This window comes from Cervus elaphus, chromosome 2, assembly GCF_910594005.1.
Source record: "Cervus elaphus chromosome 2, mCerEla1.1, whole genome shotgun sequence".
Lineage (NCBI taxonomy): Eukaryota > Metazoa > Chordata > Mammalia > Artiodactyla > Cervidae > Cervus > Cervus elaphus.
Genome location: NC_057816.1, coordinates 23179045 through 23196531, shown reverse-complemented (window position 1 = coordinate 23196531; position 17487 = coordinate 23179045). Strand labels below are relative to the sequence as shown.

Sequence of the window (17487 nt, the reverse complement as noted above, 5' to 3'; positions counted from 1 at the left end):
AGATTTTGATCACAGCTTCAATTTCAGTGCTTGTAATTGGGTTCTTCATAATTTATATTTCTTCCTGTGTCAGTCTTGAAAGACTAAACTTTTCTAAGAATCTGTCCATTTCTTCCAGGCTATCCATTTTTTTTGCCATATAGTTGCTCATAATAGCCTCTTATAATTCTTTCTATTTCTGCATTGCCTGTTGTAGCCTCTCGTTTTTCATTTCTAATTTTTATGATTTGATTCTTCTCTCTTCTTTATGAGTCTGGCTAAGGGTTTGTCAATTTTATCTTCTAAAAGAACCAGCATTAGTATTATTAATCTTTATTATTGCTTCTTTTATTTCTTTTTCAATTTTTTTTCTGATCTGATCTTTATGATTACTTTCCATCTACTAATATTGGGGGTTCTTTGTTCTTCTTTTTCCAGTTATTTTAGGTGTAAAGTTAGCTTGTCTATTCGATGTTTTTCTTGTTTTTCGAGGTATGATTGCATTGCTATAAACTTCCTTCTTAGATATGCTTTTGCTGCATCCCATAGGTTTTGAGTTTTCATGTTTCATTGTCATGTATTTCTAGAAACTTTTTTATTTCCCCTTTGATTTCTGCAGTAACCTGTCGATTATTTAGAAATGTATTATTTAATCTCCATGTGTTTATGCTTTTTACAATATTTTTCTTGTAATTAATATCTAGTCTCATAGCATTGTGCTCAGAGAAGATGGTTGATACAATTTCAATTTTCTTAAATTTAACAAGGTTTGATTTGTGACCCATGATGTGGTCTATCCTGGAGAATGTTCCATGTTCACGTGAGAAGAAGGTATATTCTTCTGCATTTGGATGGGTGTCCTGAAAATATCAATGAGGTCCTTCTCATCTAATGTATCATTTAAGACTTGTGTTTCCTTATTAATTTTCTGTTTTGATGATCTGTCCATCGGTGTGAGTGGGGTGTTAACGTCTCCTACAATTATTGTGTTACTGTCAATTTCTCCGTTTATGTCTGTTAGTGTTTGTCTTATGTATTGAGGTGCTCCTGTTGGTTGCATAGATATTTACAATTCCTATGTCTTCCTCTTGGTTTGATCCCTTGATCATTATGAATTGTCCTTTTTTACCTCTTGGAATATTCTGTATTTTAAGATTTGTTTTGTTTGATATGATTACTGCTACTCCAGCTTTCTATTTGCATGGAATAAATTTTTCTATCTTCTCACTTTTAGTCTACATTTGTCTTTAGGTCTGAAGTGGGTTTCTTGTAGACCCCATATATATGGGTCTTGTTTTTGTATCCATTCAACCAGTATGTGTCTCTTGGTTGGAGCATTTAAGCCAATTACATTTAAAGTAATTATTGATGTATATGTTCCTATTGCCATTTCCTTAATTGTTTGGGGTTGATTTTGTAGATCTTTTACTTTTCTTGTATTTCTTGATTATTATAAGTCCCTTTAGCATTTGTTGTGAAGTTGGTTTGGTGGTACTGAATTCTTTTAACTTTTGTCTGAAAAGCTTTTTATTTCTCCATCAATTTTGAATGAGATCCTTTCCAGGTGCAGTAATCTTGGTTGTAGATTTTTTCCTTCAGTACTTTAAATATATCCTGCCATTCCCTTCTGGCCTGCAGAGTTTCTGCTAAAAGATCAGCTGTTAAACCTATGGGGTTTACCTTTTATGTTAATTGCTTCCTTTCCCTTACTCTTTATAATATTCTTTCTTCCTGTTTAGTCTTTTTAATTTGAATAGTATGTGTCTTGGCATGTTTCTCCTTGGGTTTATCATGTATGGGACCCTTTGTGCCTCTTGGACTTGACTGACTATTTTCTTTTCCATGTTGGGGAAATTTTCAACTATAGTCTCTTCAAAAATTTTCTTATACCCTTTCTTCATCTCTTCTTCTTCTGGGACCCCTATGATTTGACTGTTGGTGCATTTGATATTGTCACAGAGATCTCTGAGGCTACCCTCAGTTCTTTTCATTCTTTTTACTTTATTCTACTCTTCAGAAATTATTTCCACCATTTTGTCTTCCAGCTCACTGATTCATTCTTCTGCTTCAGATACTCTGCTGTTGATTCCTTCTAGAGTATTTTTATTTTCAGTAATTGTGTTGTCTGTGTATGTTTATTCTTTAATTGTTCTAGGCCTTTGTTAATTGATTCTTGCATTCTCTCCATTTTGTTTTTGAGGTTTTTGATCATCTTTACTATCATTGTTCTGAGTTATTTTTCAGGTAGTTTGCCAGTTCCTCTTCATTTATTTGGATTGCTGTTTCTGGTTTGTTCCTTCATTTGTGTAGTATTTCTCAGCCTTTTCTTTCTTTCTTTCTTTTTTATCTTATTGTGTTCGATGTCTCTTTTTATCAGGCTTCAAGGTTGAATTCTGTCTTTCTTTTGGTTTCTGCCCTCCTAAGGTTGGTCCAGTGGTTCATGTAAGCTTCTTATAGGGTGAGACTTCTGCTGAGCTGTTTTTTTTTCCCCCCCTCTGATGGGCAAAGCTGAGTGAGGTGTTAATCCTGTCTGCTGATGACTGTGTTTGTGTTTTTGTTTTGTTTTTGTGTTTAGATGAGACATCCTGCATAGGGTGCTACTGGTGGTTGGGTGATAATGGGTCTTATATTCAAGTGACTTCCTTTGTGTGAGTTCTCACTAGTTGATGTTCCCTAGGGTTATTTCTCTGATACTCTAGGGTCGTGGAGTCATTGCTCCCACTCCAGAGGCTCAGGGCTTGATCTCTGGTCAGGAATGAAGATTCCACTAGTGGTTTGCTATGGCATTAAATGAGATTAGAACAAATAACCAAAAATGAGAAACCAACAATTAATCCCAGACAAGTAGGAGTTACAAACTCATGCAAATAATAATTTAAAAAAACATATGGAAAGCTTCAAGACTTTGCATGTCATCCTTGCATGCTGCCCATACTATCTTCTCTGTAAGCTTCCAATTTTAGTATATGTGCTGCAAAGCGAGCACTGAATATTGAGTTTTAAGCCAGCTTTTAAACTCTCCTTTTTCACTTTTATCAACAGACTCTTTAGTTCATCTTCACTTTCTGCCTTAACGGTGGTGTCATCTGTGTATCTGAGGCTATTGATATTTCTCCCAGCAGTCTTGATTCCAGCTGTGCTTCATCCAGCCCAGCATTTTGCATAATGCACTCTGCATAGAAGTTAAATAAGCAGAGTGACAATATACAATGTTAACATACTCTTTTCCTGATTTGGAACCAGTCTGTTGTTCCATGTCCAGTTCTAACAGTTGCTTCTTGACCTGCATACAGATTTCTCAGGAGGCAGGTCAGGTGGTCTGGTATTCCCATTTCTTGAAGAATTTTCCACAGTTTGTCATTATCCACACAGCAAGGGATTTAGTATAGTCAATGAAACAGAAGTAGATATTTTTCTGGAACTCTCTTGCCTTTTCGATGATCCTACAGATGTTGGCAATTTGATCTCTGGTTCCTCTGCCTTTTCTAAATCCAGTTTGAACATCTAGAAGTTCGTAGTTCATGTACTGTTAAAGCCTGGCTTGGAGAATTTTGAGCATTACTTTGCTAACCTGTGAGATGAGTGCAGTTGCACGATAGTTTGCACATTGTTTGGCATTGCCTTTCTTGGGATTGTAATGAAAACTGACCTTTTCCAGTCCTGTGGCCACTGCTAAGTTTTCCAAATTTGCTGGCATATTGAGTGCAGCACTTTCACAGCATCAATTTTTAGGATTTGAAATAGCTCAACTGGAATTACATCACCTCCACTAGCTTTGTTTGCCATGATGCTTCCTAAGTCTCACTGGACTTCCCATTCCAGGATGTCAGGCTCTAGGTGAGTGATCATATCATCATGGTTATCTGGGTCATGAAGATCTTTTTTGTATAGGTCTTCTGTGTTTTCTTGCCACCTCTTCTTATTATCTTCTGTTTCTGTTAGGTCCATACTGTTTCTGTCCCTTATTGTGCCCATCTTTGCATGAAATGTTCCCTTGGTATCTCGAATTATCTTGAAGAGATCGCTGGTCTTTCCCATTCTATTGTTTTCCTCTGTTTCTTTGCACTGGTCATGAGGAAAACTTTCTTATCTCTCCTTGATACTCTTTGGAACTATGCATTCAGATGGTTATATCTTTCATTTTCTCCTTTGCCTTTAGCTTCTCTTCTTTTCTCAGCTATATGAAAGGCCTCCCCAGACAACCATTTTGCCATTCTGTATTTCTTTTTCTTAGAGATGTTATTGATCACTGCCTCTTTTTCAATGTCATGAACCTCTAGCCAGCATTCTTCAGGCACTCTGTGTATCAGATCTAATCCCTTGAAATGATTTGTCACTTCCACTGTATAATTGTAAGGGATTTGATTTAGGTCATACCTGAATGGTCTAGTGGTTTTCCCTACTTTCTTCAATTTAAGTCTGAATTTGACAATAAGGAGTTCATGATCTGAGCCACAGTCACCTCCTGGTCTTGCTTTTGCTGACTGTATAGGGTTTATCCATCATTGGTGGCAAAGAATACAATCAGTGTGATTTTGGTATTGACCATCTGGTGATGTCCATATGTAGAGTCTTCTCTTATGTTGTTGGAAGAAGGTATTTGTTGTGACCAGTGCATTCTTTTGGCAAATCTCTGTTAGCTTTGGCTCCAAGGCCAAATTTTCCTATTAATCCAGGCATCTCTTGACTTCCTACTCTTGCATTCTAGTCACCTATAATGAAAAGGACATCTTTTTTGGGTGTTAGTTCTAGAAAGTCTTGTGGGTCTTCATAGAACATTCAACTTCAGCTTCTTCAGCATTCCTGATTGGGGCATAGACTTGGAATACTGTGATATTGAATGGTTTGCCCTGGAAATGAACAGAGATCATTGCGTCATTTTTGAGATTGTACCAAGTACTGCATTTCAGACTCTTTATGACTATGAGGGCTATTCCATTTCTTCTAAGGGATTCTTGTCCACAGTAGTAGATATAATAGTCATCTCAGTTAAATTTGCCCATTCCAGTCCATTTTAGTTCACTGATTCCTAAAATGTTGATGTTCACTCTTGCCATCTCCTGTTTGACTACTGCCAAGTCACCTTGATGCATGGACCTAACATTCCAGGTTCCTATGCAATAATGTTCTTTACAGCATTGGACTTTACTTTCATCTACAGTTACACCCACAACTGGGTGTTGCTTTGGCTTTGGCTTTGGCTCCATCTCTTCATTCTTTCTGGAGTTATTTCTCCACTCTTCTCCAGTAGAATATTGAGCACCTACCAACCTGGGGATTTTATTTTCAAAAGTCATATTTTTGCATTTTCATACTGTTCATGGGGTTCTCAAGGCAAGAATACTGAAGCCGTTTGCCTTTCCCTTCTGCCATGGACCACATTTTGTCAGAACTCTCCGCCATTTTTCTCAAAGGCTAAAACAATTCCCATTCTCACAGAGAATAAATGAAACCTTTATGTCTTCTCCAACATTTCTAAATTACATTCCTCTATTATTCAACTTGAGAATCTTTTCATTAATGTCTAAATTGTTTGAATTTGCCTCTCTGTGACTTACAGTTATGTCCTCCCACCATTTTCCATGAGGTCAATTCTCATTTGTTGCTCAGTTACAAAATACAGTGGATATTAATCTTATACCTGTTACTTGCTGTTTAACTCAATTTTTTCCTAATCTACTATACTCCATTGATTTATTTAGGGTATATTTTGACAAAACAACATTATATTTAACTCAATAAAATGTGACTACATTTATATTTACTTTATATATATACATAAAATTAGGCTCAGATGGTAAAGAATCTGAGATACCTGCAATGTGGGAGACCCAGGTTCGATTCCTGGGTCGGACGGTAAAGAATCTGCAGATGCCTACAATGTGGGAGACCCAGGTTTGATCCCTGGGTCAGGAAGATCCCCTAGAGAAAGAAATGGCTACTCACTCCAGTATTCTTCCCTGGAGAATTCCTTGGACTGAGGAGCCTGGCAGGCTACAGTTCATGGAGTCAGACACGAATGAATGACTAACACAACATCTACACAACAACAACTTGTATATCACATCTATGACACCACCTCCTTGATTTGAGAACCATAATCTGTTACCATTACTAGTGCTACTACAAACATCTCCTAAGTAGACCTGTCATTTATTTATTGCCTTCTACAGTTTATTCCTCCCAAAGCAACTGGAATCATGCTTAAAAATCTTAAATCAGCTTATTTTTAATTTTCTGGACTCCATTTCACTCAGAGAAAAAGTCTAATTTTCATAGTAACCCGTAAGATTCAAGGTGATCTTCCTCTTGTTACATCCCTGTCCTCATCTCCTTTAACTCTCTCTTTTACTCCATCATTCAGTACAGTAGCCCTTGTTATTTCTCAAACACGTTAGAAGCATCACCTTAGGGGGTTCTCACTGGCCATTAATCCCACTGAAATTATTTTTGCAAATATCAACTTTAAACATCACTTTCTCAGTGAAACAGGATTTATGTCTAATTTATCTTTGTATTTATTGCCTGGAAAATTCCATGGGCGGAGGAGACTGGTAGGCTACAGTCCATGGGGGTTGCAAAGAGTTGGACACGACTGAGCAACTTCACTTTATCTTTGTATCACTGATCTTTAACACATTTTGTGACATAAGGATTGTGGTATATTTGGATAAGTTTTCCTTCCTGCATGTCACCTATGCAGGGGTTAGGGGTTAAATTGCAAGGTTAATTTGACTGGCTTTAAAATATTCTGAAGTGAGTGAAAATATTATAGTCAAATAATTCCTTAAATAGCCTTTAATAATTCCCTTTTAAAGACAAATTTTTGTAGCAACCTTTAATAATACTTAATTAATTATTTAATTAATAATTCCTGTAGTAATTCCTTTTTAAATTAATGACATATTTTTCTTTTGAAATTAGAGGAACATATATGGTCATTTTTGTTGGTCAGTTGCTCAGTCATATCCAACTCTTTGCATCCCCATGGACTGCAGCATATCAGGCTTCCCTGCCCTTCACTATATCCTGGAGCTTGCTCAAACTCATGTCCATTGAGTGGATGATATCATCCAACAATCTCATCCTCTTTGCCCCCTCTCTGCCTTCCCTCAATCTTTCCCAGCATCAGGGTTTTTCCCAATGAGTTGGCTCTTCACTTCAGATGGCCAAAGTATTGGAACTTCAGGTTCAGGATCAGTCCTTCCAAGGAATATTCAGGGTTGATTTCCTTTAGGATTGACAGGTTTGATCTTGCTGTCCAAGGGCTTTGGTCATAAAACACATAATCAAATGTCAGGAGCAATGCTGATTATATAAGATGAATTTTAGAATTCATTCCTGTGTAAGATGTTATTCAATTTTGGTACATTATCAAAAAATTGTCTTTGATCAGTCTCCTACATGGTCATCTTAATGTCTGTCAAATACAGCATATTGCAATATGTTACCAGGGACTCAGTGGGTTAAAAAAAAAAAAAATTGCTGTTGTAAATTGCTGTTGTTGGGGTTTACCCAAACAAATTAATGTCTGAAGCAATAACTATTTCTTCTGGTTAGATTCAGCAAATACTTCTGATTGAGTCCAGGAGCTGGAGCAAGAAACATCTATCTGAATATGTTTGAAAAGATTAAAAGTGGGCTCCACACCGTGCAGTAATAGACAGTGGTCTCATCAAATAGAAGACTTGAAGACACTGTGTGTGTGTGTGTATGAGTGTGTGTGTGTGTGAGTGTGTGTAATCACTGTAAATGAAAGTAGAGGATGAAATTCAATACAGTGCAGTTTCAGGAATTAAATGGATAAAGAACTCAAAATTCCTTTTACTTCTCATTTCCATCAACCCTTAATCACAGTGACCCTCATCACGCTCATTCCAAACCTGATCCTGAGTAATGATATCAGCTCTCTCAGAGAACATTTACACTGAACAAATTTGAGATGTAACCAGGGAACTTGCATTCTGCTCTTTAACTTGGAGAACCATTTTCTGTTAAGCTTACAAACATGAAGTTTTCACATTGGCTAAGACAACGGTCTGTCTGTTTACAGTGGCACAGGGGAATCCCACGGCTCACCCAATTGATTCTCAGCTGTGGTAACTTCAATAGAACCATTCTGAGAGGGTAACAGGCTCTCCAAGTGGAGGAAATAGGCTGCAAGTGTCAGACATTTATTATCCTTCTCTTAACAGGCAGGAGGAAACAAACTACAAGTGTTAGATTTTTTCCCCCTTCTCTATACACATTTTAAAAGAGATATCTTTAAAAATTCTGTGTTGCCATGACAACATCTGGTTCCACCTGAACTTAACTTTTCTCAAACCTTGAGTTAACCAATGTGTTTTTCTTATGGAAATGTTTATTTTAATCTATGTTAATGAACTATGTATTTACCCTAGACTCTGTCTTCAAATTGGTTCACCTGACTCAAAACCTACTTGACAAACCAGTATGTTTTACTCAGGCAAATGTTCTCTTAAGCTATGTTAGTGAGACTGTATTTGCTTGGAAACCTGCCTTTCTTCAAGATTCTTGTCAATCATTTTATGGCCCAGAACAACTCACCTTGTGCCAATGGTATCTCAAAATGCATGTTGTGGATGAAGGGCCTGGTGCTAGTCTCTGAGTTTTGAGATGTTTCCTTTCTCCAATTAGTAGACTGCTAGTAGCTATATAATATCCAGCTAAAGACTAGTGGAGGTGGGGGGCACTCTTTCCGCCCCCTTCCGATGTCTATGTCAAAAGCTTTCTCTATATCTTTTATACTTTAATAAAACTTTATTCAACAAAAGCTCTTAGCCATCTAGCCTCATCACTAGCCCTGGATTGAATTCTTCTCCTCCGGAGGCAAAGAATCCAGGTATCTTTCATGGCTCAGCAGCAACTTTTCAATTCCTTCCCTCAAAAGGTGTCAGTGTCATTCACATGGCTCAAAAAAGCAAAAATGACTAAGAAAAACTAACCTATGCATGTAAAATATTCTGACTTGATTTCCCTCCTTTTGAAGAAAATCCAAATGATAGACAGGCTTATTGTAAAATAAAAAGTACTTAAACTGATTAACTATCAATAAACTTGTCTCTCTTACATTTAAATTGCCACACTTAATTATTACAAACTGTATTTTTAAATATATTTATTAATTTTTTCAAATAAGTAAAATATAAAATTAATTGTCAAGATAGTTTACCTTCTCTGAAAATGAACACATTTATCTGAATTTTTAAGCTCATGAGATTAAACATTAGTGACCACACTAACCCACCATTTGCTGTTGTTGTTGCTCAGTTGCTAAGTTGTGCCAACTGTTTTGCAATCACACAGACTGTAACCCGCCAGGCTCCTCTGTCCATGACATTTTTCAGGCAAGAATACTGGCGTGGGTTGCTATTTCCTCCTTCAAGGGATCTTCTCAACCCAGGGATTGAGCTCGAGTCTCTTGCATTGTCAGGTGGTTTCTTTATACTGAGCCACCAGGGAAGTCCTACCCTTGGGAAACCTCAAATATTTATAAAATACATAACAGAGTGAGTGGATGGAGATCTGAAACATTTCCAAATGACTTGACATACGAACTTGCTTAGACACACCTTTGTTATTATAGGGGAAACAAGCTGGAAACAGAACATAAAAAATGAAAAAAGGAAACCCCAACCAAGATCAACTATTTTAAATAAATATAACTGTTTCAGTGAAAAAGAAGTATGTTGATATTAGAGGTCAGGAGATGGGAGATGAGTGGTCATTTTAACCATAAGACAGAGATTTAGCCATGCCAAACAACTAAAAAAATTTTTTTTAATTAATTAATTTATTTTTTCAGTGGGTTTTGTCATACATTGACATGAATCAGCCATAGATTTACACGTATTCCCCATCCCGATCCCCCTCCCACCTCCCTCTCCACCCAATTCCTCTGGGTCTTCCCAGTGCACCAGGTTCGAGCACTTGTCTCATGCATCCCACCTGGGCTGGTGACCTGTTTCACCATAGATAATATACATGCTGTTCTTTCGCAACATCCCACCCTCACCTTCTCCCACAGAGTTCAAAAGTCTGTTCTGTACATCTGTGTCTCTTTTTCTGTTTTGCATATAGGGTTATCGTTACCATCTTTCTAAATTCCATATATATGTGTTAGTATGCTGTAATGTTCTTTATCTTTCTGGCTTACTTCACTCTGTATAATGGGCTCCAGTTTCATCCATCTCATTAGAACTGGTTCAAATGAATTCTTTTTAATGGCTGAGTAATATTCCATGGTGTATATGTACCACAGCTTCTTTATCCATTCATCTGCTGATGGGCATCTAGGTTGCTTCCATGTCCTGGCTATTATAAACAGTGCTGCGATGAACATTGGGGTGCACGTGTCTCTTTCAGATCTGGTTTCCTCAGTGTGTATGCCCAGCAGTGGTATTGCTGGGTCATATGGCAGTTCTGTTTCCAGTTTTTTAAGAAATCTCCACACTGTTCTCCATAGCGGCTGTACTAGTTTGCATTCCCACCAACAGTGTAAGAGGGTTCCCTTTTCTCCACACCCTCTCCAGCATTTATTGCTTGTAGACTTTTGGATAGCAGCCATCCTGACTGGCGTGTAATGGTACCTCATTGTGGTTTTGATTTGCATTTCTCTGATAATGAGTGATGTTGAGCATCTTTTCATGTGTTTGCTGGTTATCTGTATGTCTTCTTTGGAGAAATGTCTGTTTAGTTCTTTGGCCCATTTTTTGATTGGGTCATTTATTTTTCTGGAATTGAGCTTCAAGAGTTGCTTGTATATTTTTGAGATTAATCCTTTGTCTGTTTCTTCATTTGCTATTATTTTCTCCCAATCTGAGGGCTGTCTCTTTACCTTACTTATAGTTTCCTTTGTAGTGCAAAAGCTTTTAAGTTTCATTAGGTCCCATTTGTTTAGTTTTGCTTTTATTTCCAATATTCTAGGAGGTGGGTCATAGAGGATCTTGCTGTGATTTATGTCGGAGAGTGTTTTGCCTATGTTCTCCTCTAGGAGTTTTATAGTTTCTGGTCTTACATTTAGATCTTTAATCCATTTTGAGTTTATTTTTGTGTATGGTGTTAGAAAGTGTTCTAGTTTCATTCTTTTACAAGTGGTTGACCAGCTTTCCCAGCACCACTTGTTAAAGAGGTTGTATTTTTTCCATTGTATATCCTTGCCTCCTTTGTCAAAGATAAGGTGTCCATAAGTTCGTGGATTTATCTCTGGGCTTTCTATTCTGTTCCATTGATCTGTATTTCTGTCTTTGTGCCAGTACCATACTGTCTTGATGACTGTGGCTTTGTAGTATAGTCTGAAGTCAGGCAGGTTGATTCCTCCAGTTCCATTCTTCTTTCTCAAGATTACTTTGGCTATTCGAGGTTTTTTGTATTTCCATACAAATTGTGAAATTATTTGTTCTAGTTCTGTGAAAAATACCGTTGGTAGCTTAATAGGGATTGCATTAAATCTATAGATTGCTTTGGGTAGAATAGCCATTTTGACAATATTGATTCTTCCAATCCATGAGCATGGTATGTTTCTCCATCTGTTTGTGTCCTCTTTGATTTCTTTCATCAGTGTTTTATAGTTTTCTATGTATAGGTCTTTTGTTTCTTTAGGTAGATATACTCCTAAGTATTTTATTCTTTTTGTTGCAATGGTGAATGGTATTGTTTCCTTAATTTCTCTTTCTGTTTTTTCATTGTTAGTATATAGGAATGCAAGGGATTTTTGTGTGTTAATTTTATATCCTGCAACTTTACTATATTCATTGATTGGCTCTAGTAATTTTCTGGTAGAGTCTTTAGGGTTTTCTATGTAGAGGATCACATCGTCTGCAAACAGTGAGAGTTTCACTTCTTCTTTTCCTATCTGGATTCCTTTTACTTCTTTTTCTACTCTGATTGCTGCGGCCAAAACTTCCAACACTATGTTGAATAGTAGTGGTGAGAGTGGGCACCCTTGTCTTGTTCCTGATTTCAGGGGAAATGCTTTCAATTTTTCACCATTGAGGGTGATACTTGCTGTGGGTTTGTCATATATAGCTTTTATTATGTTGAGAAAACACAAACCTTGAATGACACAATGGACCAGCTAGACCTGATTGATATCTATAGGACATTTCACCTCAAAACAATCAACTTCACCTTTTTCTCAAGTGCACACGGAACCTTCTCCAGAATAGACCACATCCTGTGCCATAAATCTGGTCTTGGAAAATTCAAAAAAATTGAAATCATTCCAGTCATCTTTTCTGACCACAGTGCAGTAAGATTAGATCTCAATTACAGGAAAAAAATTGTTAAAAATGCAAACATATGGAGGCTAAATAACACGCTTCTGAATAACCAACAAATCATAGAAGAAATCAAAAAAGAAATCAAAATATGTATAGAAATGAATGAAAATGAAAACACAACAACCCAAAACCTATGGGATACTGTAAAATCAGTGCTAAGGGGAAGGTTCATAGCATTACAGGCTCACATCAAGAAACAAGAAAAAAGCCAAATAAATAACCTAACTCTACACTTAAAGCAATTAGAGAAGGAAGAAATGAAGAACCCCAGGGTTAGCAGAAGGAAAGAAATCTTAAAAATTAGGGCAGAAATAAATGCAAAAGAAACTAAAGAGACCATAGCAGAAATCAACAAAACTAAAAGCTGGTTTTTTGAAAAAATAAACAAAATTGACAAACCATCAGCAAGACTCATTAAGAAGCAAAGAGAGAAGAACCAAATTAACAAAATTAGAAATGAAAATGGAGAGATAACAACAGACAACACAGAAATACAAAGGATCATAAGAGACTACTACCAGCAGCTATATGCCAATAAAATGGACAACTTGGATGAAATGGACAAATTCTTAGAAAAGTATAACCTTCCAAAACTGAACCAGGAAGAAATAGAAGATCTTAACAGACCCATCACAAGCAAGGAAATCAAAACTGTAATCAAAAATCTACCAGCAAACAAAAGCCCAGGACCAGATGGCTTCACAGCTGAATTCTACCAAAAATTTAGAGAAGAGCTAACACCTATCTTACTCAAACTCTTCCAGAAAATTGCAGAAGAAGATAAACTTCCAAACTCATTCTATGAGGCCACCATCACCCTAATCCCAAAACCAGACAAAGATGCCACAAAAAAAGAAAACTACAGGCCAATATCACTGATGAACATAGATGCAAAAATCCTTAACAAAATTCTAGCAAACAGAATCCAACAACATATTAAAAAAATTTTTTTAAAATTTAAAAAATGCAACAAATCAGCTATGCTAAATTTCACAACACCCAAATATTGAGTGGAGATTAGGAGAATGATATATAATAATATTGTTAAAATATCTTGGAAATTATTTTCATTATATCTTCACACATCATATTGAAGATTTTTAAGGTAGTATTTTTCCTTTAAAAAAAAAAATCCAACATGCTTTTCAGTAAAGTCAGTGCCAAAATTTGGTGTATTCACCAAAATTTGTTTCAAGATATCATTATACTAACCAGCAGGACTTTGAGGATTAGTACCATGAAATGCATATGGAAGTAGCACTTGGAGGTCCTGCTTCTGTGGATTTAGTTGTTCTCAGGTTCTCCAGTTCTGTTGATTTAACTGTTTCAAAAAGTCCAATAACTTGAGCTTTCATCCTATCCAAAGAAACCCTGTGAGCTCCATGATATATCTAGGCCCTTCCAGGAAGGAGAGGGGAGTCATACATAAGGACTTTATCCATCGTTTTTCTTCTCTAAATTCCTATTTCCTAACTGAGTTTCAAATGCTCTTAACAATTTTATTACTTGTACCTGCTGCCTTCTTTCCTGGTTCCAAATGCGACCACAACTTTTTCACCTTCATTTCCCAAAACACTACTAATTTACAGTCATGTACATCATAGCTTTATCAAAGATTTATAGAAAGTGAAATACATTTACAGTCCTGTACAGAAAGCATACAGATTCAGAACATTAGTCTCCTAATGCTCATGAATACTTTCCACACAAGACCTCTTATTTGTTGACCATGTGTCTTGTTGTGGTCTGTCATAATGACTTGACATATTCTCTTAATAAAAAACATCTCAAATTCAGTTTTCTTAATTTAAAAAAACAAAAAACAGTAGCTTCTTATTTGAGTCAATCATCTCACCAATACACTAGCCCAAAAGGCCTTCTTTATGCACCCAAATAAACCCATGAAACTCTGCCTCAACAAGCAAACAACAAAAAAAGCAACAAACAGCAGGAGAGAAATTCACATATTTCCCTGAATAAACAAAAGTTAAGCTTCAAATTTAAAATGTCTTCTCATTAATGATTGTACTGAAGGAAACAGAATAGAATGAAGTGGATGTAAACAAACTATAAAAGTAGCAGGCTTAAAATCAGAAGGCTAACTGTTTAGTCCAGATTTTCTCTTTATGAAGCTGTGACATTAAATCATTAACCATTCTGAGCTTCATTTCACCATCTATAAAATAAATATATTGATATGATCTGTCATTTGCTGGTTTCATTGAACAAAAGTAAAAAGAAAACACTTGCCCAAAGAAGCTTGATGCAAAATATTTAGAGATGCAAAATAAATTATAGTCAATATCTTAATAAGGCTTCAATCTCTGACACTTAAAGGAGACACAGTCTTCCAAGTCAGAGAATAGAAAAATGGGAGTAAAATCAGAATAGTATCTGATACACGCTTCTAAAGCATGTGGAGGATACTCACAACGCCAATAAAATGATGCTGCTCTAGTGGTATCTAGCTGATTTTCATCATTGCTCTTTCATTATATCAAATGTATCTCAAATTTGATCACTTGGAGACTTTTTTTTTTTTCAGTAAAATTTAAAACTTTGAAATGAAGCTAGAAATGAACAGAGATGTTGCATTTATTCTTTAATTTTATTAAATAAAAGGAAACTGGAGGAGATAGTGTGCAAATCATTTGGGGAAAAAAAGAAATCCCAGACAGAAAACTTGGAAATATATTACTGAGAGAAGGCTTAAATTTTCTTAAGCATATTATTTTAAAAAAGAGAAAAATAAGGCCATGACTAAAAATATTTAATTGAACACACAGAATCTCCTTATCCTGTACTATATGCACAGAAAGATAATGTCTCTGATCAAAACTCTGCCACACATAGGGTTTTTCTCAAAGCAAGTTTAACATTTTTGTTCCTCAAGCTGTAAATTAAGGGATTCATCATGGGAATCACAATTGTGTAAAAGACATAGGATATTTTCCCATCATCCGCAGACACAGAAGATGCTTTGAGATACACAAATGCACTTGATCCAAAGAAGAGAGAAACAGCAATGATGTGGGAATTGCTGATGCTGAAGGCTTTGGACCTGCCCTCTATGGACTTGATGTGGAGGATGTTAGCAAGGATGAGGCCATAAGAGATAAAGATGGTGAGACTGGGCACAGTGATATTGATGCCTGACATGATGATAACTTCCAGCTCAAGGATGTAGGTACCTGTGCAGGAGAGCTGGAGGAGAGGATAGATGTCACACAAATAATGGTTGATGGTGTTTTCATCACAGAAGGTCAGTCTCAGCATGCATCCAATGAGGGTCATTGCTTTAAAAAATGCCATCAGGTAGGAACCAAACATAAGGCTGAAACACACTGTAGGGAACATGGCAATGTTATACAAGAGTGGGTTACAGATGGCCACATAGCGGTCAAAGGCCATTGATGTCAGCACATAACTTTCAGGAATACCAAAAACCACAAAAAGTAAAGCTGGGTCATGCACCCCATGTAGGAGATAATCTTCTTCTCTGATATGATGTTGATCAGCATTTTAGGTGTAAAAACAGAAGAACAGCAGAGATCTATGAAGGACAATCTAAAGAGGAAAAAGTACATAGGTGTGTGCAGGTGTGAACTCAGCCCATATAGGATGATCAAGCTCAAATTTGCCATCACGGTGACCATATACATTACTAGAAACAGGAGAAACAGGGGGAGTTGAAGAACTGATTGGCCTGTTAATCCCACTAAAATTAACTGAGTTATGAAAGAATCATTCTCCGAAGCCATTCTTCTCTAAGGGGATCTGTAAAAACAGGGGAGAAGGGTTTCATAGAAGAAAAAGTATTTCTCACATTTCCTCACATAAGTGATATATGTGCTGGGAATGACTATAGGTAGCCCAAACTGAACCCATAGAATTTACTTACCAGTACCATGGAAATGGATGACAAAAATTTTCTTGATAAATGCTTCATAAACTAAGTAGCAAAACACATCAAAATTTAGCCTTTTACCCAAAAGTAAAATGGAGAAGTTTGAACCAGGACAGAATCTTCATTCTCTCATCTCACCATTATTTCATTCACTTGGACTCCTCCTCTTTTGGCAGCAAACCCCCAAAGCCTGCTTTTGTCTCTAGTGCAGATAAGAATTTACCGGGTAGGAACCAAAAATTTTTGCTTCTAATTTGAAAAAAAAGGGGGGAAAGAAAGAAAAAGAAACACAAGAGCAACCAAAGTCTAGAAAAGGATAAGTCACTCCATGTATCACAGACTAAAAGCTATAAACATAGAAGAAAGAGCATTCCGTCCATGGAGAGGGAACTTACTAAGAAACTGCATCACATATATCCCTTAATAATTCTGAACATTCTCTTCTCTCCTTTCAGACAAATTTCTCTGCAAGATTCAGTTGAATCTCAGGACTTCACAAATAGGAAATGAACTGTCATATCTGAGTCTCCATCTTGTCATATCTCAGTCTCCATCTTAGACAAGGAAAATATGAATATAAATGGAGTTTGGAAACTCACTCTCTTAAGGAAGAACATCCCACGGCTTTCTTCTTAGTGATTTTACCCCATGGTCCCGGAAAGGCAATTTCAGATTCTGAGACTTTGGTTTCATTTTTTCTAAGAAAATGTCACCTGTAATTAATTTCTGATATACCTTAGAAATCTTTCAGAATTATAGATCATAATTTTGTTATGATTTTCATCCTATCCAGTAGCAGAAAACAATAAATGGACTCTAATATCACATTTGGCACATAGTAAATCACAGAGGATTTTAATGTGAGCGTAATGATACAATGCATTCAGTTATAGACATGGAAGCAGCTTGTCCAGTCTCTTCCCTAGGGAACAGTTTCTACATGTAATAGGGAAGTAAGGGGACTGTCTTTACAATCTGTCTTTAGTCCCTTATAGCGTCAATATTTTACACAAGTTTTTCCTTCACTGTGGGGATTGTGCATCCTCCAAGGAACAGTCAAAAAAACAATTTCCCATCAACAAGATGGCAGAACATCAAGCCTTAGAATCTCTTTCCCGGCATGAACACACTGACTCAAAACCAATTTATGTCAGATTCCCTCTGTAAAAAATCCAAAACTTACTTAAAAGGATCTTGAAGAGTTCAATCATGATACCAGTTATATTGACGCTGTTAAGAAAAGTCAAGATATGTCTTCCATATACCTATGGAGGTCCAGAACCACATGGCTGGGACAAA

The 17487-nt window shown here is 36.5% G+C and overlaps 1 non-coding gene and 1 pseudogene across 1 annotated transcript; both read right to left on the bottom strand.

Moving 5' to 3' along the window:
- Positions 1-2860: 2860 nt before the first annotated feature.
- LOC122677716 lies at positions 2861-2965 on the bottom strand. The gene has a single exon (XR_006335898.1). It is a non-coding gene; the product is annotated as a U6 spliceosomal RNA (small nuclear RNA).
- A 12148-nt stretch (positions 2966-15113) lies between these two features.
- Positions 15114-16042, bottom strand: LOC122705174 (annotated as a pseudogene).
- Positions 16043-17487: the final 1445 nt, after the last annotated feature.